At 50.7% G+C, this 26,047-nt stretch overlaps 1 protein-coding gene across 1 annotated transcript in view; it reads right to left on the bottom strand.

Annotated features, from left to right (window-relative positions):
- The window catches only part of EZH2 (enhancer of zeste 2 polycomb repressive complex 2 subunit), a 49,935-nt gene extending 48,746 nt beyond the window's left edge, over positions 1-1,189 (bottom strand). Inside the window, exon 1 of the mRNA XM_041002149.1 lies at positions 1,139-1,189. The gene's annotated coding sequence lies outside the window, so the exon portion shown is untranslated. The remainder of the gene's footprint in view (positions 1-1,138) is intronic.
- Positions 1,190-26,047: the final 24,858 nt, after the last annotated feature.

The raw sequence follows: 26,047 nt of genomic DNA, 5'->3' as shown, positions 1-26,047 counted from the left end.
TTGACAGCTGACTTCGTTAGCACCTGTCGCCTGGTCCCAGCTGTACCACACAAGTTAGTCAAAACAGCTTGCAATTTCTCTAAAAAAAAAAAAAAAAAGCAAAATTCTTGAAAAACCGGGAACTCACTAAGCATTCACCAAGTTTTCCGAAAGACCGTGCTTCTTGATTGCTCCCATTCCCAAAAAGTAACCCCGTGGCAGGGTTTCTTTTTTTGTTGTTGTTTTTGGCGGGTGGAGGGGGACACACAATGGAGCTGGAACTGAACAGAACGCCCTCCAAACGAACAAAACCCAGACGGCGGACGACGAGCTCCGCTCTGCCTTCAAACTTAAGGCAAAGCCCGGGCGCGACACGGGGGTCTCGGGGCGCTTTCCGGGGGGCGAGGGCGATGTCAGATGCAAAGCTCCTCCGGAGTTCCCACGTCGCGCACGCCCGTCCGGGAGTCGGCGCGCCCGGGGAGCCGGGGCCGTGCGTGGGGCGGGACCGAGCCCAGCCCACCCGCCCGTGGCCGGAGCCGGGGTGGGGGGAGGACCCCGAGTGTCCTGCCCTGCCCTCACGCCGCGAGCCCTCTGGGGAGACACAGTCCGCCCTTTGTCTGAGTGCGGACTCGCCGCTCGGTCCCCACCAACTTGTGTCCGTCCCGTCCCACCCGGGCGCTCCCGCGGCCCCGCCACACAAAGGAGACTTGGCAGCTCGAGGTGGGGGGGACGGCTCTGCCATCCGGACCGGGCACCGGAACGCCCCTCCAAAGCCGGCGGGCAGGCAGAGGGACCCCGGCGGCCCCCCGGCCCCACGCGCGCCGCGGCTCTCGCCCCGCGTCTCTGGGAGAGGGGTCCGCGCTGCCCCACTCGCGGGGTCGCGCGAGCCGGCCCGCCCCCCTCACAGGAGAAGGGGGTGTCCCTCGTGGAGAGGTGGGCGAGAGGGGCAGGGGGTCCTCCCCGCACCCTTCCCCCCTCCCCAACCCCCCGCGCGCGCGCGCGCGCCCAGGAGCCAAGACCGGGAAAGCTCCGGCTCCGGCGGTCACCGCGCACCGGCAGGGCAGCGGCGGGGAGGTCCCGGCGTCGCCGCCGCCGCCACCCTGGCTCGCACTCCCGGAGCCCGGCCGGCCGAACTGCACAGCTCGACAGCGCGCGTTACCTTCGTCCCGCGCGCCAACCCGCACCGCTCCCGCGCGCCGCCCCCGCGGGCCGCCACAGCCACCGCAGCCGCCGCCGCCGCCGCCGCCGGGGCTCCACTGCCTTGTGTGTCCCACTGGGTGTCGGACGCGACCGGACCGAGCGCCAAACGCTGCAGCCCAATCGCCATCGCTTTTATTTGGCCCCCCCTGTCCAATCAAGCGCCGCCCCGATTGGCGGGATGCGAGACGGGCGCTCGTCCAATCCCAGGGCCCGCCGGGCTCGGAGGCGACGAGCGAGCCCCAACGCCGAGTCGGCGGGCGCGCGGGCGGCGCGTGCGCGCGAGCTGGCGCCGGGGCCCGCGCCGAGGGACGCGGCTCACCGTGTGGAAGCTCGGCCGGCGCCCGCCGTCTCTTTGTTCTTTTCGCTGAAGGCTCGGCGCCTCTCGGGAAGGCGGTGGGCAGCGGGGCGGGGACCGGGGAGTTGAGGGGTGTGGGGTGGCGGGGACGGGCCTCCGGAGCCCGCCACCACAGGCCGGGAAGGCGGGAAGGGTGGGGTGGCGGGAACCGACTGGAGGGCGGGACGACGCGCTCGCGGCTCTTGGCGGGAACCGGCGCGGCGGAGTTGCCGGGCGGGGGAGGGGCGCGGAGGGCAGGAGAGCCGAGTTTGAACCAGTTCAAAACTCCGGGGGCGGGAAGGGCTTGTAACCGCCGCGCCGATTTTTTTTTTTTTTTCCCCGCGCGCCGAGCCCAGCCCCGGCTTGGCTCGGCGCGCGGCCTCGGTGCTGGGCGCTCGGCTCTCCCGGCGCGGCTCCACCCTAGGAAGCCGCCGTCACTTGGACCTTGATCTCTCCGGCGGCCGCTTTCCCGCAGCCGGCTGCACTGGAGCCGCCCGAGGACGCTGTCCCCACCCCTCCCCAGAAACCTGCCAAGTGGCCTTTGTCGTGAAAAGGCGCCCCTTTCGGTCCCCGGTGATGTGTGTCGTTCCAAGCACGTGTCAGCCTTAAAATGAGTTGGACAAGGGGGCATGGCGTTGGCTGCGGCCTCCGCGCAGTGATAAAATGATCACAAGCTTTTATGATGATTATAAAATGTCCTAAGGTGAGGGGGTGGGAGGACTCCACCTGCCTCAAGTCGGAGCTAAGCTAGGCCTGTCGTGCTTAAGGTACCAGCTCTTCTTCCGTTCCTTCATCTGGCGATGAAGGTGAGTATTTGCAGTTTTATTTTGTGTAATAGGATGCCTCTGTGGGGCCACATGCTCTTGCAGACTGGGGTTCCACGTGGGGAGCTCCGACTGGAAAGTTAGCAAAAGTCAGCTATCAACTTAGGTAAGAAGTCTTCATGTTTTAGGAATTGATTCGATGAATTAGCCCATGAGTTTTCCCATCTTTCTTTAAAAAAACTAATGCTTCATATATTCTGAATAAATTCAGTTATTGGAAAATGCGTGTGACAGGAAGCTGGAAAAAAAAAAGTTGTGCCCCCATAAAAACCAAGTAATGCACAAAGAAACGTGGGGAAGAGTGAAAGCTAGGTGAAATGTGACTATATTGTTAAGTCATCAGTACATTTCATTTTCCGGGGTAAAATGCTCCCTTCTAGACCAGCTATTTAAATCTCCAAAACTTAACTACTTTTACCTAGACTGTTTATCAAATTACTGGCTTTATCTCTATATGATTACATAGTAAAACAGCAGAAGCCTTTGTAACAAATTGATCCATTTAATTGAAAGCTAAAATGACAAAGATCTTCCATCTACTGCTTCTCTCCCTAAATGGCTGCAACAGCCAGGTCTGGGCCAGATGGAAGACAAGAACTCCCTGCTGGGCCCCCCTGCGGATGGCAGGTGCCCACCACTCAGCCATCCTCTGCCACCTGCCATGTCACTCCAGAAGGAAGTTAGATCTGAAGTGGAACAGGCAGGACTGGAATCAGCCCCCCAGCATTGGAAGCAGGCATCCCAAAACTGGCTTAACCTGCCACACCGTAACCCCTGCCTTACACTACATTAATTATACTATCAGTAAATCAAAAGATTATGTAAATGAATGCAATATGTATATGTGTTGACACATTTAGAATCAAGGAATGATGCTGAATATGCACTGGAATTACATATCCAACCAGAGCTGACCATACATCTTGGGAAAACGAACAGAGGGAGCTAGCAGGCACTGCATTAAAAAAAAAAAAAGTTGGGTGCTACACAGTAGCCTGGTAGCTAAAGTCCTTGCCTTACAACCACCAAGATCCAATACGGATGCCAGTTGGTATCCTGGCAGCTCCACTTCCCATCCAGCTCCCTGTTTGTGGCCTGGGAAAGCAGTTGAGGATCCCAAAGCCTTGGGACCCTGCACACACGTGGGATAAATCTCCTGGCTTCAGATCACCTTGGCTCCAGCCACTGTGGCCACTTGGGGAGTGAACCACTGGATAGATCTTTCTTTTTTTTTTTTTTTTTTTAAGATTTATTTTTATTATTTTTTATTGGAAAGGCAGATATACAGAGAGGAGAGACAGAGAGGAAGATCTTCCGTCCGATGATTCACTCCCCAAGTGAGCCGCAACGGGCCGGTACTATGCCGATCCGAAGCCAGGAGCCTCCTCCAGGTCTCCCACGCGGGTGCAGTGTCCCAAAGCTTTGGGCCGTCCTCGACTGTTTTCCCAGGCCACAGGCAGGGAGCTGGAAGGGAAGCGGGGCTGCCGGGATTAGAACCGGAGCCCATATGGGATCCCGGGCGTGCAAGGCGAGGACTTAACCACTTGCGCCACCGCGCCGGGCCCGATAGATCTTTCTGTAAATCTGACTTTCCAATAAAAGTAAATAAATCTTTTTAAGTTGTATTAAGTGTAGGGGAGCTTCAAAATTGATGGAAAATGAAATTAAAAATTGTTCAAGAGATTTTGAAATGTGTGCATAGTTTTTTCATATTGTATACTTTACGTGAAACTTTTGAAAATCTCCCTCATGTGATACAAAGGCTGAGTTGGAACAGCAAAGAGCTAAACCAGTGAATCGTGATATTGCCTAAGTTCAGTGATAACATTATCCAATTAAGCAACGTTATTTTAGGTCACACTGGTAACAGAAGAAAGATCATTTCAAACATTGCAAAAGGACTTCATTCTGTTTTGAAGAATGTGATATTTTGCAGCCTTTTTTTTTTTTTTCTTTTTTTATTAGAAAGTCAGATTTTACAGAGAAGAGACAAGGATCTTCCATCCACTACTGGTTCACTCTCCAAGTGGCAGTGACAGCTGGACCTGAGCCAGTCTGAAGCCAGGAGCCTCACACAGGTGCAGGGTCCCAAGGCCTTGGGATCCTCTACTGCTTTCCCAGGCCACAGGCAGGGAGCTGAATGGGAAGTAGAGCAGCTGGGACCCAAACCGGCGGCCATATGGGATCCCAGTGCATGCAGGACAGGGACTTTAGCTACTAGGCTACCACACCAGGCACAGCTACTTTTAATATTTTGACAAATACTGGAAGACTAGACATGAGAAGAAATATTTTTTTTCTTATGAAGATTTACCTAAGGATGTTTAGCCTAGGAGGGCAAGAAAATGAATAGGCCTTTGGTACAAATTAACAATGCATAAAGGCATACAGACCATGTGTGAGTGTGAATGCTAGCTGCTAAAGAGAATTGCACAAGGCAGAAAGGCAAGCTAAACAACGGTTGATAACAAGTGTGAGCGCCATGTCTGTCTAAAGTTACTCAGGTTACAGTAAGTCATTTTGTTCTTTGTTATATTCACTAGAGTGAAGCCAGAAGTGGCGCCTTAAGTCCTGAAGTCTGGAGGTGTTGTGTTGGGCACTGCTGACGCCCAATGCCCCTTCGGGACTTACCTGGGTGAGCAAGAGAAGGCAGCATGCAAAGTGGCGAATTTCCCTTTCCTTCCTTAGCTTTATAAAATTCCCTTTACATCCCATGAATGGGATTTCCTTCCCAGACATTGATTGACTCTCTCAGCATTCAACAATGATTGGCAGGGTGCTGCCTCTAAACTACACTGTTCCAGGTGCTAGGGTTAGAGTGGAAGCGAAACACAAACTCCTGGCCTCGTGGACTTCGTTCTGATGTGGAAAAGCAGAGTATGCTGCACAGGAACTGCATTAGAGAAAAGGAGGGAGGGAAGGCAGGGCTCCGTGCAAGTTCTGTAATCGTCGCATAGGGCATGCCTCAGTGTAAAGGTGGCATTTGAAGGAGGTGAGGTCGCATTTCCAGAGAGAAGAATGTTAAGTGTTCACAGAGTGGGTAGTGCCTGGGCCTAAAATGGCCGGTAAGCCGTAGGACAGGAGAGGGAACAGTGGGAAAGGATGACCCAGAGGTAAGCGGCCGAGGCAGACCTTTTCAGGGGCGTGGGGACCATGGTTAGGGCCTAGGGGGATTTTGAGCAGAAAAAGTGATCACCAAGATGGTTGTAGCTGCTGGACTGAGAGCCCTGGAGGGGAACAGGGGCCAGATGAGAAGAGCAGAGAGCTGAGCATGTTGTACTGATCCACCCAGAACACTTGGGACTGGCCCAGTGTGGAAGGCAGAAGCTGGTTGGAAACCTCAAGGTCTGGGCAGTAGGGTTTGCTGGCAGACTGGCTACGAGTGAATGTACGCAGCAGAAGCAAGAGACGGCATGGAGGTTTGGAGGCCAGTTTCGTTTGAAACACAATGTTTGGGATGCATGCTTCCAACCAAGCATAATTGCCAAAGATATGGCTGTTGGTGAATATTCCTGTCAGTTAAGTCAGTGTGTTTGTGGGAGCCCTCTTGAAAGGACACCTCCCCAAACAGGAGTACACGTATATACCAGCTCAGTAAAGGAGGGGTCTCAGTACTCTGCAACTTGCTCACATCATTTCCGGGCAGGCGGGGTGGGGGAGGAAGGGGAGTGACTGTCCCTCTGCCCAAGGCCAGCTGAGGCTTCCCCTAGAGATGAGAGGCACTTGTGATAACTCACTGTCCTAAAGATGTGCTTGAGTCACAAAGGAAGTTCAGATAAGATTTCTACATGCTTTTACTTTGTAGCAGTTTTAGGTATTTTACAAGCCTGGACTTGTGGAGAGCTGTGACTGGAAACATCCCTTTGATACCATCTGTCTGCGGATAAAAAAGTTCCATCTAAAACCAAGGGAAAATCTGGTGTCAGTGAGGAAAAGCCAGGGAGACGGTGAAATGCGAGGCAGTCGCGAAATGTGGCTTCCTGGAAGCCAAAGAAATTCAGAGAGAGCACCCAACACCATAGCATGCCGCTGACAGGTGGAGTGGCCGTCTGAGACTTGACGTGCTCAGCTTGGACAACGTGGAAGCCTTCGATGCCCTTGATAAGACTGGCCCAAGTAGACTGGTTGGTGAAAAAGCCAGGTTACCCTGGATTCCAAAGTTAGTAAGAGGAGAAAATTGCAGACAGCAGTTGTAGACTGTTTTCTCAAGACTTTACCAAAGCAAAAGGAAAATAGGGCAGGAGGAGTAAGTGGGGTCCAGAGAAAGCTCTTTGTAAAATAGCCGTGTTAGTATTTAGTGAGAGATCCAAAGCAAGTGGGAAAACTAGTGGTTCAGGGAAGACCTTCCTGGAGCCGCCTCCTTGAGTAAGAGGCGCAGTGCAGAGCGTGAGCAGGGGCCAGGGAGCTGGGTGCCAGGGCCTGGGGGAAGGATGCCGCCTTTGCTGGCAGAGGAGGGGGTAGCATGTGTGAACACAGCTGCAGAAAACTACAGATTTAGCAGGTCATTTCTGATTGCAGCAGACACGCCGGCACCACATGACCAATGTCGGTGGTAGCATTGGGACGAATTTGCAAAGTTAAGGCAGATATCTGTTTAGACCATTATATTGTGACAACACACTTAATATCAATTCTCCTACTTTGACCTTAAAATAATTTTTGTCTCCCTTTCTATAACTCTGCCTTTCAAAAAAATAAATAAAATAAAATTAGTGTCCCAGCTACTCTGCTTCTGATCCAGCTTCCTGCTTATGGCCTGGGAAAGCAACAGAGGACGGCCCCAGGCCTCCCACCCTATGCTGACGTGGGAGATCCGAAGGAAGCCCTCAACTTCTAGCTTTGAATGGGCCCAACTGTAGCAGTTACAGCCGTTTGGGGAGTGAACCAGCAGATGGAAGATTCTCTCATCTCTCTGAAACTCTTTTAAATTAAAAATAATAATTTTCTGTCCAAACAGAAAAATGGATTTAACTATAGACGCATAGAACACATTACAAAAGTAGAAAATCTAAAGGGTCTTTGGGGAACAAATGAAGAGCCATGCGATGTGCTGTTCTTGAGGTCTGAGCTGATCCCATGGAGCTCTGAGAAGCGATGACTCACTCACCCGTTGGATCATAGGGGGAAAACGCCCAGAGTTGGGCCGGGGGTGGCTATATGCAGAAGAAATTTAATACAAAAATTTTTGTTTTAGAAAAAAAAAACTTTGATCATGATTTTTTATTTCTATGAATTTATTCATTTGAAAGGCTGAGTTCTCCCATCCACAGGTTCATCCCCAACCTCAAACATGCAAGACTTGGCCAGACAAAGCCAGGAACAAGGGACTTAATCCAGGTCTCCCAGATGGATGCAGGGACCAGATACTTGAGCCGTCATGTGCTAACCCCCAGAGCACATGCGCAGGACTCCAGCTAGGCACTGGAGTCCGGGACGTGGGTGTCCCATGCAGACTCCTAACCAGGTGGGGTGGAGAATCCTCTGGAGAGTCAAAGGGAGATGTAAACTTCCCTTGAAGTTCTCCCAAACAGGACCACTTCCTGGTACTCACACTGGTGTGTGATCCTGCCTTGTTAGTGCGAGCTGGACTCGACCAGCATCTCATTGGCCACAGACAGGTCAGCACTGCTGCACAGCAGGTTAAGCAATCCGCAGTGCTGACCTCTGTGGGTGTGAGATCGAGTTCTGGGTGCTTCTTACCCAGCTCCCTGCAGATGTGCCTACAAAAGCAGCGGAGGAGGGGCCGGGTGCTTGGACCCCCGCCCCCGCATGGGAGAGCCACCCCCCCCACTTTTGGGGCCATTTGGGAGTGAGCCAGCAGATGGAAGGGCTACAGATCTCTGTCTCCCTCTCTTTATAACTCTGCCTTTCAAATGAAAAAGAATAGGGTGTAACTTTGAAATGAAAACTGGGTTGCAAAAAGACTAACTTTTCCCCCACCCCTTTCCCTGCCTCATTCTTTGTTATGGAATAAGAGCAACAAGCTCTTAATGCTGGGTTATCTGTTACACTTCCACCACCACAATGTATTACTCACTTTCCCAAAACTTCAGCTAAACTGATCAATATAATCAGCATTTTTTAAAAATAACGAAGACTAATTTTTTTAGACAATCTAGAAATTACCTAATAGTTTAAAAAAATTCCAGTATGAAACTGTAGAGTACTTAACCAGAATGAAGAGTGCTTGCCGGGCCTGACACAGTAGCCTAGTGGCTAAAGTCCTCACCTTGTACATGCCAAGATCTCATATGGGCACTGGTTCTAATCCCGGCAGCTCCACTTCCCATCCAGCTCCCTACTTGTGGCCTGGGAAAGCAGTCAAGGACGGCCCAAAGCTTTGGGATCCTGCACCCACGTGGGAGACCTGGAAGAGGCTCCTGGCTTTAAATCAGCTCAGTTGCAGCTGTGCCGCCACTTGTGGGATGGGTCAGCAGACAGAAGATCTTCCTCTCTGGATATCTGACTCTCCAATAAAAGTAAAATAAATTTTTTAAAAAAGAGTGCTTTCCAGTTCAACACCTGCTTTACCAGGGACTATTGAGGATTTGGAGAAGCTGAGTATTGTAAATCTTATTCTAGCCTGTGACAATGAAGAGGATAGAAAAATATTGTATACGTGAGAGTATGGGTATAGTAAGAGAAATATGAGTTGTAAACCAAACATATATATGTATATAATCACACATAATCCCTAATTAATCTTCAGTCAGTACATTGGAAGTAATGACTAAGGTTAGCAAGGTCACCAGATCCAAGACTTGTTTACAAATGAATTTCCATATACTAGCAATAAAAAAGAACATTAAACTGTTAAGACGGTGCTGCAGAGTGCGGCTGTGCCATAGCGCCGACCTCTGAGATTTTTGAGAGCAGCTCCTGAGGTACTGGATGGGGTGGATGAGCTTGGAGATCTTTCCACAAGCAAGGTCAGGAACTTCATCTCTTCACTGTTCTAAGCTCCCCCCTCCTCACCTAATTTGAAAGGCAGAGGAGATCTTCCATCTGTGGTGCACTTCCGCCTCAATAGCTAGGCCAGGCCAAAGCCCAAACCTTGACCTCGGTTCCTCCCCAGGCGCCCCACGGAGGATGAGCGCATCCCGGCGGCTTGACCGGCTCATCCACTGCCGCCATCACAAGGTTCTTGCACATCCAGCGGGAATGCCAGCCGCAAGGCTTTCTCCCCTTTGCCCTCCCAGCCTTGGGGGCGAGCGGGCAGAGCGCGCTGTTGTAAGCTCTGACCTTTGCGGGCCACCTGGCGCGGGATGCTGGTGAGCGCTGATGGCAGACGCCCCTTCTGGTACAGGAAGATCCTGTTCTGCCTCAGTGGCTCACATGTAAGAAACGCTTCCAATTGCAGAACTGCATCCCTAACTTGAGGAGAAAATATTTTCCTGCTGATGAGACTTATCAAAATGGTGTATAATCTTCAGGGGAAAACAGCAGCAGTGATAAAACTTCAGCTGGGAACCATATGCTTTAAGAAACAGCCATTTTAAAGGCACTGTGTCACTTGACAGAACGTACTCGTTTGCAGCGCTGTCATGCGTGCTTGGATCACCTGTGACATTGTGGGGGGGAATTACCTGAGCTTAGTGCAGCGGGAAGTGACCTAAACTGTCTTTGGAATACTCTCAGACTATTCTAGCATAATCTTAGGAATATTATCAGTTGCTCAATAGTCTGTATCATAATTACAAGAAAATATTTTGGGGACCAACATGAGCAGTGGATAGAGCCACTGGTGATGCCTGCGCCCCACTGCAGCCATCTGGGAGTGAGCCAGCAAAGGAAAGATTTCTCTGTAACTCTTTCAAATAAATAAATGTTTAAAAAATAATAATGCGTAATAAACACTAGCAAAGCCTCACTATAGGGACTTACTTTCACAATATTTTTATATAACATATACTTGACATACATATTCATATTTATTTGAAAGGCGGAGTGACAGAGATAGAAACCACCTTCCATCCACAGGTTCGTTCCCTAGGGATGGACTGGCCGAAGCCTGGAACCAGGAGCTCCAGCCAGCTCTCCTGCTCGGTGACAGAGGCCCAGGCGCGGGAGCAGGAGCTGGGGACGAAGCAGAGGAGCCAGGGCTGCACCCAGCACCCCGAGATGGGATTCTGGCCCGCTATGTGGCAGCTTCACTCACCGTGCAGCAAAGAAAGCCCCAGATTTCTTCATTTTTGTCCCTAATGATGTTTCAAAATGGCATCTCCTGTATTATTTTACAAGCCAGGGTCTTTCTAAAGTAGTATGAATTAGAAAATTGCATTTTTGCTAACATATTAAAGCATGTCTACTTTCCGATCATATTGATTGTATATGTTTTAATAGCATTTTAAAGCACGCTGGTGTCTGTTCTGGGACCGTGTTTTGGAGCATGCAAGCCCGGGCCTGCCCTGTTTCACAGTGTAGACAGACTGGTTCTCCAGTGCTTCCCTGCCCAGTGTCTCTCCAGAGAGAGGTAGAGGTGGCTGCTCCTGCTCGGTCCCTCTCGCTCTGTGATAACTATTTTTTTTTCTGCAACATTTACCTTTGAATGTTGACATTCTTGTTTGTAATAAACTATTTTTTTTTTCAAATTATAAAGAAAATGTAAGTTGTCCATGGCCCATCTCCCAATGACACCAACTGTTATCGTTTTGGTATATCTGCTTTTCTTTTTTTCTTTAAAGATTTGTTTTTATTTTAACTGAAAGCTAGAATAACAGACAATGAGAAAGATCTTCCATCCACTGGTTCACTACCCAGAATTTAACCAGTCGAAAACCAGTAGTGAGGTGCATCTTCTGAGTCTCACGCCTGTGCAGGCCGCCAAGGCACTGGGCCGTCCTCTGCTGCTTTTCCAAGCCGTTAACAGGGAGCTGGACAGAAAGTGGAACAGTCGAACTCAAATCAGTGCCTTTATAGAATGCCGGCTTAGCTCGCTTTGCCACCACGCCAGCCTTTGGGGTAACTCTTCTGGGCCACCCACTCTTCTGGGTTAAAAAGTTAAGTGAGAGACCCTGAGTGTGGCAGGGGAGCTCATATTTGGGTGGCTGTGGCCTTTAGTTCACATGCTCAATGACCAGAAACTACATTCTGACCCTTCAGTTAAGCATGACCTCCTGCCTTTCTGAAGCATGCTCAACAGACCTTCAGCACTGTTCGTGGGCCGCTGGTCCTTTGGGCAGCCTCACTTTCCAGCCCGGGCACACCTGTGAATGCCAGCATGATGACCATAGAACATGGCACACGAGCTTCTCTATGGCGACGGCTTTCAGATACTCGGTGGTTTATTGGATGCACATCCGCTTGAGGATATGTGCAGCTTCGCAGCTTTTTTTTTTTAAGATTTATTTATGTTGAATGTTTGTTGCCAAGGTGAGGGGATTGCCAGCCCATATGGGGCACTGAGCAGGCTAGATGGAGAGGGACTAGGAGGGGAGGGGAGAAGCAAAAACCCCTGCCTCCTGTGACCACGGGGTGAGGGTCAGGGAGATGTTGCTCATTAGCAGATCACATCAGCGTCGGCTCCAGGAGACAGATGGTCGCCCGTGGCCTCCCAGGGACCCCTGATCCAGGAAAGAAAGTCCTGAGGGTGTTGCTTGCATGGATTTGATTGTTTTGAGATGTTGGCTCCATTGTACCAGAACTTACTTCTGGTACAATTCCTTACAGTTCCCCCTAATGCCTGCGGGCAGTCCATGTCCGTGTCAGCATGTCCACACCTTGGGTGTTTCCTGGAGAGCTTGGCCTGTAGCATTATCCACCTGCTTTGCTGTCCCCCTCTTAATGGGATACTTGAGGTCTTCTGTTGAACTAGAGGAGCTGCTGCTGCGTTGTACTTTTACGTGTAGCTGGGTGTGTTGTTTATCCTTGCACAGAAGTCAGCAGTGAGACGGCCCTGGCTTGCCATGTGTGCCCAGGCTGGACCACGCATTCCTGTGATGTTCGCAGAGGTTGGGTTTGGGTACTGGGAATCCTCCTAGGCTGATCCTCAGAGCAGTGTGGCATGCCAGAGGGTGCTGCAGCCTGGCCCGTCCTGCCCACAGCCCTGACTCTTGCATATGTCACATATTCTAGCAATGAACAAAGATTTGACCCTCCTCATCTGTGTGATTTTGTGGGATTTTCTGTGTCAAATGAATACCAAACCATTTTCACAAGTAACCTGAGGTCACTTAAAGAATATGCTGGGTTTTTTTAAGTTGTTGAATACAACAGTAGGAGATAAACTGATATGTGCTGATATTAAGAGATTGCAGGGATGTATTATAAAATAAGAAGGGAAGCTATAAAGCAGTGTGTGGTGCTTGTGTTCATGTGTCAGGGGTAACTGCGTGTGTGCACAGAGTGAGAAGGGGTTGGAAAGTGCACACCAACGGGGTCGTCGGGGCCTGGGGAAGGAGGCTTGGCGACAGGGGTACCTGTGTGTTGCTGCAGTGCTGAGAAGGCAAAGCTGTACACTGTGCTTTTTCATTAAGTTATATGCACCACAGTATTTTAAGGCACCACTTTTTCAATTATAACAGACATGTTTCATTCTCAAACATTGATGATACAGAAAAGTATAATTAAGAAATAAAAATCACTGGAGACTATCTCTCTCCACCAGGTGGAATTATTCTATTACAGTCACAAACCCCAGAGCCAACCTAACACGTAACAGGTCCTCTACTGGGCTGGGTCTTGAGAGAACTTGTACCGTGCAGATTCACGATTTTGAAAATATGCTATGGCACTGAGAACGCAAGACACGGCGAGCTGTAGCTGAGTGCTTGCAGCTCTACCGAGACTCCTGTCGCAGTCCCCACAGACTCCATCCATCTTGTAGCCTACACTCCGGAAGCACACAGCACAGGTGTCCCCTCAGTGCTGCTTCACGGACTGGGCTCTCTGGTGGCTCTGTGCACATCCCAGTCAGGCTCCCTGATGACGTGATTCTTCACCCACCGCCCTAAATAACAAAAACCTCTTTTTCAGGCCCAGCACAGTAGCCTAGTGGCTAAAGTCCTCCCCTTGCACACACCAGGATCCCGTATGGGCACCACAAGCTCTCTGCTCGTGGCCTAGCAGTCGAGGATGTCCCAAAGCCTTGGGTCTCTGCACCCACATGGGAGATCTGGAAGAAGCTTCTGGCTCCTGGCTTCGGATCAGCTCAGCTCCAGTTGTTATGGCCACTCCTTAGGGAGTGAGCCAGCGGATGGAAGATCTTTCTGTCTCTCCTTATCTCTGTAAATCTGCCTTTGCAATAAAAATAAATCTTAAAAAAAAAAAAAAACCCTCCTTTAAGGTTAAGGTTCTCCTGCTAAGTCTGACCACCACCTGCTGAAATTCACTAACATGACCGTCACTTCTTGGAAGACACCTGTGACTGCCAGTCACTGGGAACTGTGGCAGAGTCGCAGTGCTCTGAATAGATAACGCCGGAAGTGACACACCTCCAGCAGCACACTCCGGAAGACGTTCTGCGCCCTAGCACTCAAAAACCTCTGAAAACCTCCTGTTGAAATTGCTCTGAGACACTGCATCTTCTAAATGGTGACATCATCATCATCATCATTATTTTGCTTATGAAAAAACAGTTATTGGAAGCCAGAGCTGGAGTGGTGAAGCAGGGGCCCAGTGCTGGCAGCAAAGGGGAGCTCGTCCCGTGCTGTTGAGGTGACAAACGTGGCCGAGCAGGCTGTGTGTGACCCGGGGCCATTCTGAGCGACTGTGCCCATTTCAGTTGATCAGTGCTTGGGCCAACTCAGTTTTAAATCCTCATTTCCATTACTGTTCCCAGACACACCCCGAAGTAGCCCACTCTTGTTACAGAGACAGACACAAGGAAAGGGAAAAAAGGAAGGAGGGGAAAAGAAGGGCGAGGAAAGAAAAAAAGGAAGGAAAAAGGAGGAAATAGGAAGAAAAAGGAAAGACCCCACTTGCAATTAACTATTCACTTGTGATTCACATAAAGGCTGTCTTGGTTTTGTTTTTCTCTTTTGTTTTTTAGGATTTATTTATTTGTTTGAAAGGCAGAGGTACAAATAGAGAAGCAATTTTTCCCCTCTACTGATTGACTCCCCAAGTGGCCACAATGGCCAGGGCTGGGCCAGCCGAAAGCTAGAGGCCAAGAGTGTCATCCAGGTCTCCCACATGAAGGCAGGGGACCAGCTACTTGAGCTGTCTTCTGCCGCTTTCCTTGGCACATCAGCAGGGTACTGGATCAGAGGTGAAGCAGCCAGGCTTGAACTCTCACTGACATCACAAACCAGCATTACGGGCAGCAGCCTTACCTGCTCTGCTTCCACACCAGCCCCTCTTCCTACCCTCAATCTGAGGTTTAAAGGATCTGCTGCAGTGTTTCCAGTTCATGCCCACAAAACCATTCTTAAGATTCTGGGCCTGGGGCCATGGCCTAGCAGCTAAAGTCTTCGCCTTGAACACACTGGGATCCCATATGGGCGCCATTTCTAATCCTGGCAGCTGCACTTCCCATCCAGTTCCCTGCCTGTGGCCTGAGAACGCAGTCCAGGTCGGCCCAGATCCTGCACCAGTGTAGGAGACCTGGAAAGAAGTTCCTGGCTCCTGGCTTCGGATCGGCATAGCATCGGCTGCTGCGCTCACTTGGGGAATGAATCATCGGACGGAAGATCTTCCTCTCTGTCTCTCCTCCTCTCTGTATATCTGACTTTGCAATAAAAATAAATAAACCTTAAAAAAAATCCTCCTGAGGAGTCAGCACGGTGGCATAGCTTGATGATTCTCCATCTGCTAATGCCAGGGATCCCATATGGGCTCCAGTTCATGTCCCGACTGTGCCACTTCCCATCTTGCTCCCTGTTTGTACCTTGGAAAGCAGTTGAGGATGGCCCAAAGCCTTGAGACCCTGCACCCACATGGGAGACCCAGAAGAGTCTCCTGGCTCCTGGTTTCAGATCAGTTCAGCTCTGGCCATTGCAGGCAGTTGAGTGAACCAACAGATAGAGGATCTCTCTGTTTCTCCTCTCTCTCTGTAAAATCATTCAAATAAAAGGTTTTTTAAAAAAAGAATACCCTTTGAAAGGAATGGATTTTAATAGCTCTAGTCAAATGAAAAGGACAGTCTTCAGAACAGATGTTAGAAACGTGACAGCTCAGGGGTGACTTTGATTCAGCTCAGCGAGGGAAAGCTGAGACTGAAGGCGGAAAGGCTAACCTGGGGTCTGGAAGGGGAGTCCTGCTGGGGTTGAGCTCTGTAAAGTTTCTCAAAAAATATATATATATTACTTCATGTGCAGTTAACAGCAGATTTCAGAAAAGTGAACATGTAGAACATGGAGGGAGGGAGGGATAGGGGTTTCGGGGGACAGGAGAGTTCCCAGTGTGCTCCTGAGCTGTCCTGAGCACAGAGAGGCACCTGAGGGTTTGAACCTGCCAAACAGGGTGCCAGGAGACCCTTGGGACGAGAGTTCAGGCGGCCAGGCCCCAGTGGGAATGCCTTCTCCAGGGCCAGGAGCTTTGGGGGGCCCACAAGACCAATGGTGTGAATGGCTCCTGAAAACCAGCCCAGGGCCCGGTGCGGTGGCGCAGTGGTTAAGGTCCTCGCCTTGCACGCCCCGGGATCCCATATGGGCGCCGGTTCTAATCCCGGCAGCTCCACTTCCCTTCCAGCTCCCTGCTTGTGGTCTAGGAAAGCAGTCAAGGACGGCCCAAAGCCTTGGGACCCTGCACCCACGTGAAAAATCTGGAGGAAGTTCCTGGGTCTTGGTTTCGGATCAGCACAGCACCGGCCATTGTGGTCACTTGGGGAGTGAATCATTGGACGAAAGATCTTCCTCTCTGTCTCTCCTCCTCTCTGGATATCTGACTTTGCAATACAAATTTAAAAATAAATAAGTAATTTTTAAAGATTCATTTGTTTATTTATTTTGGAAAGTCAGATTTACAGAGAAAAGCAGAGACAGATCTTCCATCCACTGGTTTACTTCCCAAGTAGCTGTAGTAGTTGGAGCTGAGCTGAGCTAATCCAAAGCTGAGAGCCTGGATCTTCTTCTGAGTCTGCCACGTGGGTGCAGGGTCCCAAGGCTTTCCCAGGCCACAGGCAGGGAGCTGGATGGGAGCTGGAGCAGCTAGGACACATGCACGAGGACAATTTAGCCGCTGAGCCATTGCACCAGGGCTCCGTGTGAATTATTATTAAGTAGCTGTAAGGTAAAACCTATTCTCTGCGAAGAAGAACAGCACTTAAATGCATATAATCAGCCTTGAGCATGAATTGTTCCCACACATGTCCTACAGGCAGATGCCAAAGGCTAACCAAACAACTGGGCAAACGTCATGCATCCAAAGCGTCATCTAAACTGTGTTCCGCGTTGAACTAACAGTTAATTGATTACCTTTAAGCTCGAAGTGATTATTCCCTGCACCCATGCAGGTAGGTACCTTTGCCCGCACATGGCAGAAACCCTCCAGTGTTTACTCTTCTAGGAACTCAGAGATAACCCAGGTCAGGATTGATCTGCCTGCTGCATAATGTCAGGAAGGTCTCGGATATTGGCTTGTTTCGCCTTGCACATTGGCTTCTAACCCAAGCGAGTCACTTCATGGTCACAAGACAGGTGCTGTAGCTCCATGTGTCACATGCAAGTTCAAGGCTGAAAAGGGGGGCAAGGGGCTGAGTCAGCTACCACTCTCTCACCAAGAGCTGTGCAGAAGTCTCCCTGCGGACTTCGTCTCGTGTCTCCCAGGCAAAAAATGCAGCCCATGTCCACACGAGCATGCAAGACGCTTGCTGTTGGAACAGAAACCTTTAATACCCTGAGCAAAACCAAGGTACTTTTTTTTTTCTAAGATTTTTTTGGGGGAGGGGAGAAAGATGTTTACCGAGAGAAGGAGATACAGAAAGACCTTCTGTCTGCTGGTTCACACTCCACGTGGCTGCATCAGCCAGAGCTGAGCTGATCCAAAGCCAGACCAGGAGCCAGGAGCCAGGAGCTTCTTCCAGATCTCCCACATGAGTGCAGAGACCCAAGGCCTTGGGCCATCCTCCACTGCTTTTCCAGACCACAAGCAGGGAGCTGGATGGGAAGTGGAACAGCCAGGACACAAACTGGTGGCCGTAAGGGAACCCATTGCATGCAAGGTAAGGATTTAGCCACTGGCCCATCACGCCTGGCCCATCAGGGTTTTAGCAGAGACAATGACTCAGGCCAGGGGGCAGGGCTAGCCTGATGTCATCTTCCTGGGGTTCTGGATACCCTTAAATACTTGATCTACTCAGCCTAGTGGGAACAGGAAAACAAAATATGGGATAATGGAGGTATGGCAGGAGCAAGGATACGAAACTTTTTAAACAGCTAAGTAAGCCACAGATACCATCCTTCTCCTACAGTATCCATCCACACAGGGAATTGTGGGGAGTACCCAGAGTGCCTGAAGCTCATCACTGGGTGACTGCATTAAGAAGGCGTGTCCAGGCCCAAGTGTTGCACAGGAGAGTGCTGCTTGGGACGTACACATGCCGTATCTGAATGCTTGGGTTTGAGTCCCAGCTCCAGTCTACCCTTCAGCTGCCTGCTCCTCCACACCTGGGGGTGGTGGGTGATGTCTCAGCTCTGTGGACTCTGCCCCATGTGGGAGGAGTGAGCTAGTGCATGGAAAGACGACTCCTCCTGTGTTTCAAATAGATACATGTTCGAAGAAGTCCTACCTGGAATCAACTCAGCTTTTTACCTGATCAAAGTGTGCAGTTTCTGGGCTCGGCTCTGGCGGTTCCAACTAGGCATGTTGAGGGTCTGTTGGTTGCTGATTGTTTCAAGCCAGGTATGTTGTAGGTCTGTTGGTTGGTGATTCTTCTCCTGGGAGTGTCTGTCCTGCTGTCTGTAACTGAGTTTGCAGTCAACGAAGCTTGACAAAGTTTAACAAGTGGAGTTATCACTGTTTTCATATGCCATCGTGTTGAAAATGAAAACACCAGCAGTTAGAAACTGAGTTTCTATCTCAAATTATTATCAATGTCAAGCAGCTGATTGCAAAATATTATACACAGGGAATTACATAGAACCAGCACCTGCTGAGTAAGAATTTGTAATCTGGAATGATCCAGTGATAATCTCATTTGAATCATCAAATGGGCATGGGGGAATTGAATAATGTTATTAAATGAATATATGAAATCAGTGAATCCAAAACTCCTCATTCAGCTAATAACAGGAGAGATTGCCAATAATGTCTGAGACTACATCTGCTGAACAGAATATTACATGTGCTTTGATTGCAAAATAACAACATTGGTTTTCATTTCACGAGTTGTAGAAATCAGGATCCTCACTTTGTAACCACACCTGGTAATGATGTGAAACAAATCCTAGTAACAGTATGATGACTTAAAATTCATTCTTAGGATCTTGCGTAGTGGCACAGGTGGTTAAGCTGCCACTTGGCATGGCAGCATCACATGTCTGGCCAGGTCCCAGACCCACTTCCAACTCTACTCCCTGCCAACGTGCCTGCGAAGGAGGTGGAGAGTGGCCCATGTCCCCCACATGGGAGCCTGGTGGGTTCTTGGCTCCTGGCTTCGTCCTGGCGCAGCTCTGACTGCAGCAGCCATGTGTGGAGGGAGCCAGCCAGGGGACCATCTCTCTGCCTCTGTCACTCTGTCTTTCAAACAAATAAGTACAATTCCTTCTTAGGCAGAGAAAAAGCATATAAAAAGAATTGTGCTGAATACTATTTTTTCTTTTTAGTGGAGTGGGAGAATTTGCTTTTCAATTTTACTTCCTCCTTTGCCAGTCTAGTAAAGTAGTATTTTGTGCCACTATTTATGCTAGTATTTTTAAGATTTATTTATTTGGGTAGACAGGGAGAAAGAGCTCCCAAGCACTGGTTGACTCCTTGTAGAGTTCCAGAAGCTGGGGCTGAGCCAGGCTGGAGTGTAGAGAGCTTCATCCAGGTCTTCCAGGCAGGTGGCACAGTCCAAGCAGGTGGAGCTTCAGCTGCTCTCCCAGGCACACTAGCAGGATGTGGAGACCCAGGACTTCAGCCGACGTTGCTGTAGAACGGCAGGGTCGCAGGTGGCAGCTCGACCTGTTGTGCCACAAAGATTCGGCCCAACTCCATGTTCCGTGCTTGTAGTTCCGCTGATCGTATCTCTTTTCTCTAACAGCAAACACTGTCCACCACTCCTTCTCTTGGTTTCTGCAGGATTCTGTACTTGACACTAGTTCTGTCTTGGTGAAGAGCAGAGTTATTCTGGAAGCAGTCTTGACACACATCCCATCAGGCCATGGCCTAGGGCAGATTCAGGAGTTAACTCACAGGAGTCCAGGGCACCCTGAAGCAGTCTTTTTCTCAGGCAACAGCTGTGGAGCTGATTCGCCGGTCAGCCAGTCGGCAGGGCCCGGTGGCAGGCAGGGCCCGGTGGCAAGCAGAGCTGAGTTCCCCCGTGCCAGGGTCGGGCTGAGCGTCCAGGCCAGCAGTCGCAGGACCCTCCTTGCTCGCACAGCTTGGCTCCCTAAGTCATATGCTTGTTGCAGGCTGCCCGCCGCAGCAACCATGACTCTGTGGCCTCATTTTCTTCTGGGTCTGACTGCTGCCTGGCTCCCACTGTCCCAAGTTGAGCACCAGCAGAAAAAATAAATAAACTTGAACATTCCAGGTGTAGGTCCCAGAGGCAAGGCACCAAAAGAGGATTGTACCCATTCAAAAGTGATTGGAGGGCCAGCACGGTGGCCTAGCAGCTAAAGTCCTCGCCTTGAACGCCCCAGGATCCCATATGGGCGCCGGTTCTAATCCTGGCAGCCCCATTTCCCATCCAGCTCCCCGCTTGTGGCCTGGGAAAGCAGTTGAGGATGGCCCAAAGCTTTGGGACCCTGCACCCACGTGGGAGACCCAGGAGAGGTTCCTGGCTCCTGGCTTTGGATCGGCATAGCACCGACCGTTGCGGCTCACTTGGGGGGTGAATCATCGGATGGAAGACCTTCCTCTCTGTGCCAAAATAGTTAATTCTATTTTCCACAAACCTCTGTGAGAGAGGTGGGTTTCCCTGATTACAGACAGAGAAACTGAGTCTTGTGGGGAACCTGGGTCAGATGTCTCTAGCTTGTCTGTTGTGGGTGAAACCAGAGCTATTTCTACGAGTCTCCTTCCTCTTCATTATTCTGTACCGAGCCTCCTCTGTGGAAGACAAGTAGATTTGCTGCTCCGACAGCCCTGTGCTGCCTGGCCGTCCTGCTGAGGCCCGCTATAGCAGGTGGTGCTTGACGGTTCCGGAAGGTGTTTCCTGGGAGGCAGGGGGTCAGCCCCGAGGTTCCAGTTCACTGATGCAGACCAGGGCCACATGGGCTGGCCACGCCAGTCTCAGTCCTTGCATTCCTGTCAAGAAGAGGCCCCTGGGCTCGGGTTCCCCATTCGGCAGGCCCAGCCCTGCAGCTGCGGTCTCTATCTGCCTGCAACAGCTCTGCAGGCAGGGCCAACGCATGACACGCACGCAATGCGCTTCCTCCACGTGCCTTCCTGCCCTCCCCGCTGCAGTGCTCAACAGTGATAGCATGTCCTCCGTCCCCACGGACATTGATAAGAGCCTTCGGACCAGATGCAGATCACCCAGGAATTCGAGTCCTGTCCATTTGGACATCTCCATCCACGTTAGCAAAAGTAATTCCTCCTGGGCGGGGATTGTTGCGTTCAGTGAAAAAGGGAGTTATTCCATTTTTCTGTGCTAATATAGGCAGCCATACCTCTTCGCAGCTAAAAAGGCCAAAGGATTTTCAGAACACGTGGGAAGCCATGTAACCGTGTACGGTTGGGATGTGTTGCTGCCAGTCTCCTCGGAGCTAAGACAACAGGCTTGTTTGCTCCCAGCTCCCGTCTAACACGGGCTCTGCACACACACACACACACACACACACACACACACACACACACGCCACCATCCAGCCTCATCCCTTTGTGCACTAGGGAACATGTATTCAACTGATACGTATTTTTTTGCTATCCAATTTTGAAAATAATTGTAGGCTGAGGAGAATGCTCCCCAAGTAGGACAAAGAATTCCCATCACTACGCCACCCAGTCTCCTCAGGTGTTACCGTTTTACTATACTGCCTTGTCATTTTCTCTTTGTATAGATGTATTTGCACTTTTTCCTGAAGTATTTGAAAATAAACATTTGCTGGCAAATGTTTGCAGACTTCATGATGTTTAAAAATGATCCAGTATGCTTTGCCTTTAATAAGGCTGATTCCTTTATGTAACTGTGGTACAATCCCCCAAATCAGGAAAGCGTCATTGATATAATTAACAAAACACCGGCAATCACTCTACAGAATTCGTATCACAGCGAACTTGTCTTCCTTTTCGGGACTGTGGCAAAATACTCAACGAAACAGCATGTCCAAAGGCATCTTCCACTCTTTTTTGTGATTTTTATGAGGTCATGGGGCTTTTGACAATGTTTGGACTCGGGAATTTTTCAGTTCATTTTATTCATTGGAAAGACCAATAGAGATATGGAAAAAGATTTCCATCCACTGACTGATGCCCACACACCTGCGCCAGCTGGGACTGGGTCTCGGTGTAGACATCAGCCAGCCAGCCACCTGAGCCAGTTCTAATCGAGGCAGCCCTATTTCCCATATTCCCTGCTTGTGGCCTGAGAAAGGAGCCAAGGATGGCTCAGGGCTTTGGGACCCTGCACCAGCGTGGGAGAGCTGGAAGAAGCACCTGGCTCCTGGCTTCAGATCAGCTCAGTTCCAGCCATTGTGTCCAATCGGGGAGTGAATCAGTGGACAGAAGATCTTCCTCTCTGTCCTCTGCTGTGTCTCCTCTCTGTATAACTGACTTCCCAATAAAAATAAATCTTTAAAAAATTTTTAAGTGCCTTCATACATGTTCATGTACAATATCAAAACATAAATAATTTCAAAAACAAGAAGCTGATATTTGGCATTTCCGCAATAAAGTGTCACATTAAATGCCAGTCCTTGGAATGACAGGGCAGGGTATGAGAGTAACTTGGAGAAAGACGAAACAGGTGCCCCTCCAGGAGGCTGGTGAAGTGAGGTGGGTGAGTCAAAACAATCCTCCCACTCAGGACCCATTCCTAGCGGCCAGATGTCCACCAGATGTCCACCAGATGTCCACCCCTTCAGGTCCCACTGGGCTGCACGCTTAGGGCGGCACTGACAACCATAAACCTGCATGGCCTCCAACATCCTCCACTCCACCTGCTGTCACTCCCACATCCCTGGGACTCGACACTCATCCTCTGGTTTCCTTCCATCTCCAGCTTCTACTCAGTCACCAAGCCCTGCCCATCTCACACCTGGACATCTCTCCAACCCTAGAGGGGAGGCTGCAAGGCCACTCAAGAGGTAGACAGAGTCATCCAGGAGACAGACACAAGGACGGCTTGGAAGCTAGAGTCACATTTAGAATCGCCCAGGTAGATATTTGAAGAGACATCAGCCAGGAAGCTGCCCAGCTAAAGTCTCATGGGTGGCAGTGGCTGGGGTTGTCTGCTGTGGCAGTAGTACTGATAGAAGCTCTAAGTAGCTGGCACCTAGGCAGCATGGGAAGAGGGACTCTAAATGGATGCCTGAGAATATATCAAAACTTGCAGAGGAAAGCAATGGCTCAGAATCTCAAAGAAACACCCCCAGCTCATCAGTTTATGGCTCTCAAGCAAATTGCCTTGCTGTTCGCCTATGCCCATCGCTTGCCCCTAAATTGGTCGTTCTTAAAGGCAATGCTGCGCATTGAGAATTCCATAACACACAGAGATCACATGCTGGTCCACACCCAGCCCAACCAATGACAGACTCTGCTGTAATCGGGTGAGTGGGCCATCTTGGATACCCAGCCCCAGCCATGGACCCTTCTTCCCACATCAGCAGCCACAGCCAAGCCCAGTCAGGTCAGAAGCATGCGAGGTGGTTGCTTTCCTGAGGCTGCTCTAGCAAGGTCCCACAGAGTGTGTGCCAAGAAACAAAATTCCATTCCCTCACAGCTCTGGGGGCCAGAAGTCCAAAGTCAAGGTGTGTGTAGATGGGACCATGCTTTCTCTGATCCACCCAGGCTCCACCGGCTTCCGAGAGCTCCCAGTGCAGTTCAGCCGGTGGAGCTGGGTTCCAGGCCCTGCCCCAGGCCTCATGTGGCCCGCCGTCTGTGTCTCTGTGTTCCAATCGCCCTGGTCTCCTGTGCACACCATTGGACCGGGGCCTGTCCCAACAACCTGCTTCAGCCCGATTACATCTACAAAATGCTAACTAGTCAGGGCGTCCACCTGTTGTTTTGGAGGAATTGGAATCCCAACTATGTGAGTGATAAACGGTGCTGCCACTCAGCATGGGAGAAGCTTGCTCTGTGGCAGTAGAAACCGTGTCACTGGTGCTCATCCCTGCAGTGTAGACCTCATTACATCAGGGCATCAGCTGGAAGTCCAAGATTGAACAAATCATTAAAATGTGCTGCTTGGAAATTTGTCTGATTTACTTTTAGTACAGAGGTCGCCTGTCCGCCCACCTCAGTCTGTTTCATTATTACTTTTTCTTTAATTCAAGATCTTTATTCTTAGACTGTTTTTTTTTTTTTTAAGGTGTATTCTTTTGATTGGTGAGGCCGAATTACAGAGAGAAGGAGAGACAGAAAGATCCTCCATCCACTGGTTCACTCCCCAAGTGGCCACAATGGCTGGAGCTGAGCCCATCCAAAGTCAGGAGCCAGGAGCTTCTTCTGGGTGGGTGTAGGGTCCCAAGGCTTTGGGCCATCCTGTACTGTTTACCCAGGCCACAGCGGGAAGCTGAAAGGGAAATGGAGCAGCTGGGACGTGAATTTGGCATCCATATGGGATGCTAGCACCTGCAAGCAGAGTATTAGCCGGATGACGCGCCATACAGGATCCGTCTTAGCTTATCCTAGTAGGACTCAATGGCAAGAAGCTAAAGAACTCGGTCTGTTGCTAACTGTATAACCTCAGGGAAATCAAACAGCCTGTCTGGACGTTAGCTTCATGAACTCAACAACCACTTATTTAAATCTTAAGGTATTTTTTTTTAAGGTGGATCCAAGGTTCCTACGGCTCAGCCCATTGAGTCACAGATCAGGAGGCTTGGCTGCGGAGGGTGAGGGGGTTCCCCAGCTGCGCGCACGCTGTATTCTGGTAGCATTCAGCCAGACAGGGACAGGTTTTCTCAAAGGCTCTTTCCAGTTGATGAACTGACTCTGTTTCTAGGAAACCCTGAATCTTTTTACCCATTTTGAAAACTAAAAGAATATGTTGGATTCAGCTGAATGCCTCTCTGGGTGACCACCATAAAACCTTGACTCTGAGGGTCACGAGTTAGGAAGCCGGTGAACACCAGGTGCCTTCATCAGAAGCCAGAAGGGGTGGCTGGCACCCCGCATCTGGACTTGGACTGTCTTGTTTTTGACTCTTCTCAGTAATGTCCCCACAGTCCTAGACGCCCCAGGACACCTGCCCACGTTTGCAAAGAGCTCACCCCTGAAAACCACTGAACTCCTTGCCTGATTTAGCAGAATAATAAGGAGAAACTAGCGGGCATTGACCAAAACAGCTTCATTGATCATTTTCTTTGAAAGTAAGAAATCCCAGAAATAAGAAACGCGGGGATTGTTGGAAATATGAGCTGGCTTCATCCTCCAAGTGTGTGAGAGTGAGGCTTGCGAGTGAGCTGCGTTTAGAAAGGAAAGGCACTTTGCCTAGGCTGTGTCAGGAGTGGCAGGGAGCGTGGGCTGGGTACGTATTTTAGTATACATCCTGAGCAGATTCAGCTAACAGAGATTAACAGGCAGTTAAAAGGCAATGTTCGACTACAGCAGGAAAGGTGGGGACACAGCAGTTAGAGCGAACAGGTCGCAGGATGAGGACAAGGCTGCTGCCAGCTCCAAGAGTCGCACCTGTGGCAAGAGCCCACCAGGAGACACACAGGACACACCTTTGTTCCCCCGTGGCAGGGGAGTTGTCTCGGTGCCCATCACGCAGCCAGGCCCTGGGGTGCTCTGTGTCGGGGAGGTGAACAAGAAGCAGCCCTGCCCCTGCCCCTGGACTGGCAGCATGCAGGGTGAACAGGGTAGCCTACAGCATCGCATGGGGACCTCCCCGCTTCCCCCGCTCGCAGCAGAAATCTCTCAGGCAGCAGCAGCGAGTTAACGAGCGTGTTATTTATCCACGCCTTTCGCCACCCACTCTTCCAGCATCTTCCAGCATCGGTGCTGCACGGTGGTTACTGGCACCACCCTGCCCTTGACCCCCCACACCCCCACTCCCCATCCCCCTCCACCCCACCTCGCGCACACCTGGCCAGCTCGCCAAGGCCAGTCTCAGAGAAGGACGCGCACCCGCCAAGCAGGGAACACAGCGCAACAAAGAGAGTTCGGGAAGCGGAGACCCTGCAGGCACAGAGACCCTGCAGGCCCGTCAGTGCCCCCTAACCAGGGGCGGGGGCCCCTCTCCCCTAACAGAGGAAAAGGGATGGTTGCCCCAGGCAGCTCGGCTCACCCGCAGGAGCTGCAGTCTTTGCAGCTTTGTTCCCAAGCAGATTTCCCAGGCAGACCCACAGTAGCCCTTTCCAACTTTCTAAAACAGGAACACGAGGAGAGGGTCCCCTGTAGGAGCAGTCCCTGGAACAAGGGCAGCCATATCAAGTCCAGGGCCATGCGCCCTGCTGCCCCAGGTCGGCAGCAGGGCCAGGTGTGTTTCAAAGCGCAGGGTCACTTGGGTGAGTTCCCTTGC

Source organism: Ochotona curzoniae, unplaced genomic scaffold (assembly GCF_017591425.1).
Source record: "Ochotona curzoniae isolate NIBS_2020 unplaced genomic scaffold, NIBS_Ocur_1.0 scaffold_2476, whole genome shotgun sequence".
Taxonomy (NCBI): Eukaryota; Metazoa; Chordata; class Mammalia; order Lagomorpha; family Ochotonidae; genus Ochotona; species Ochotona curzoniae.
This window is presented reverse-complemented; position numbering and strand designations above follow the sequence as displayed.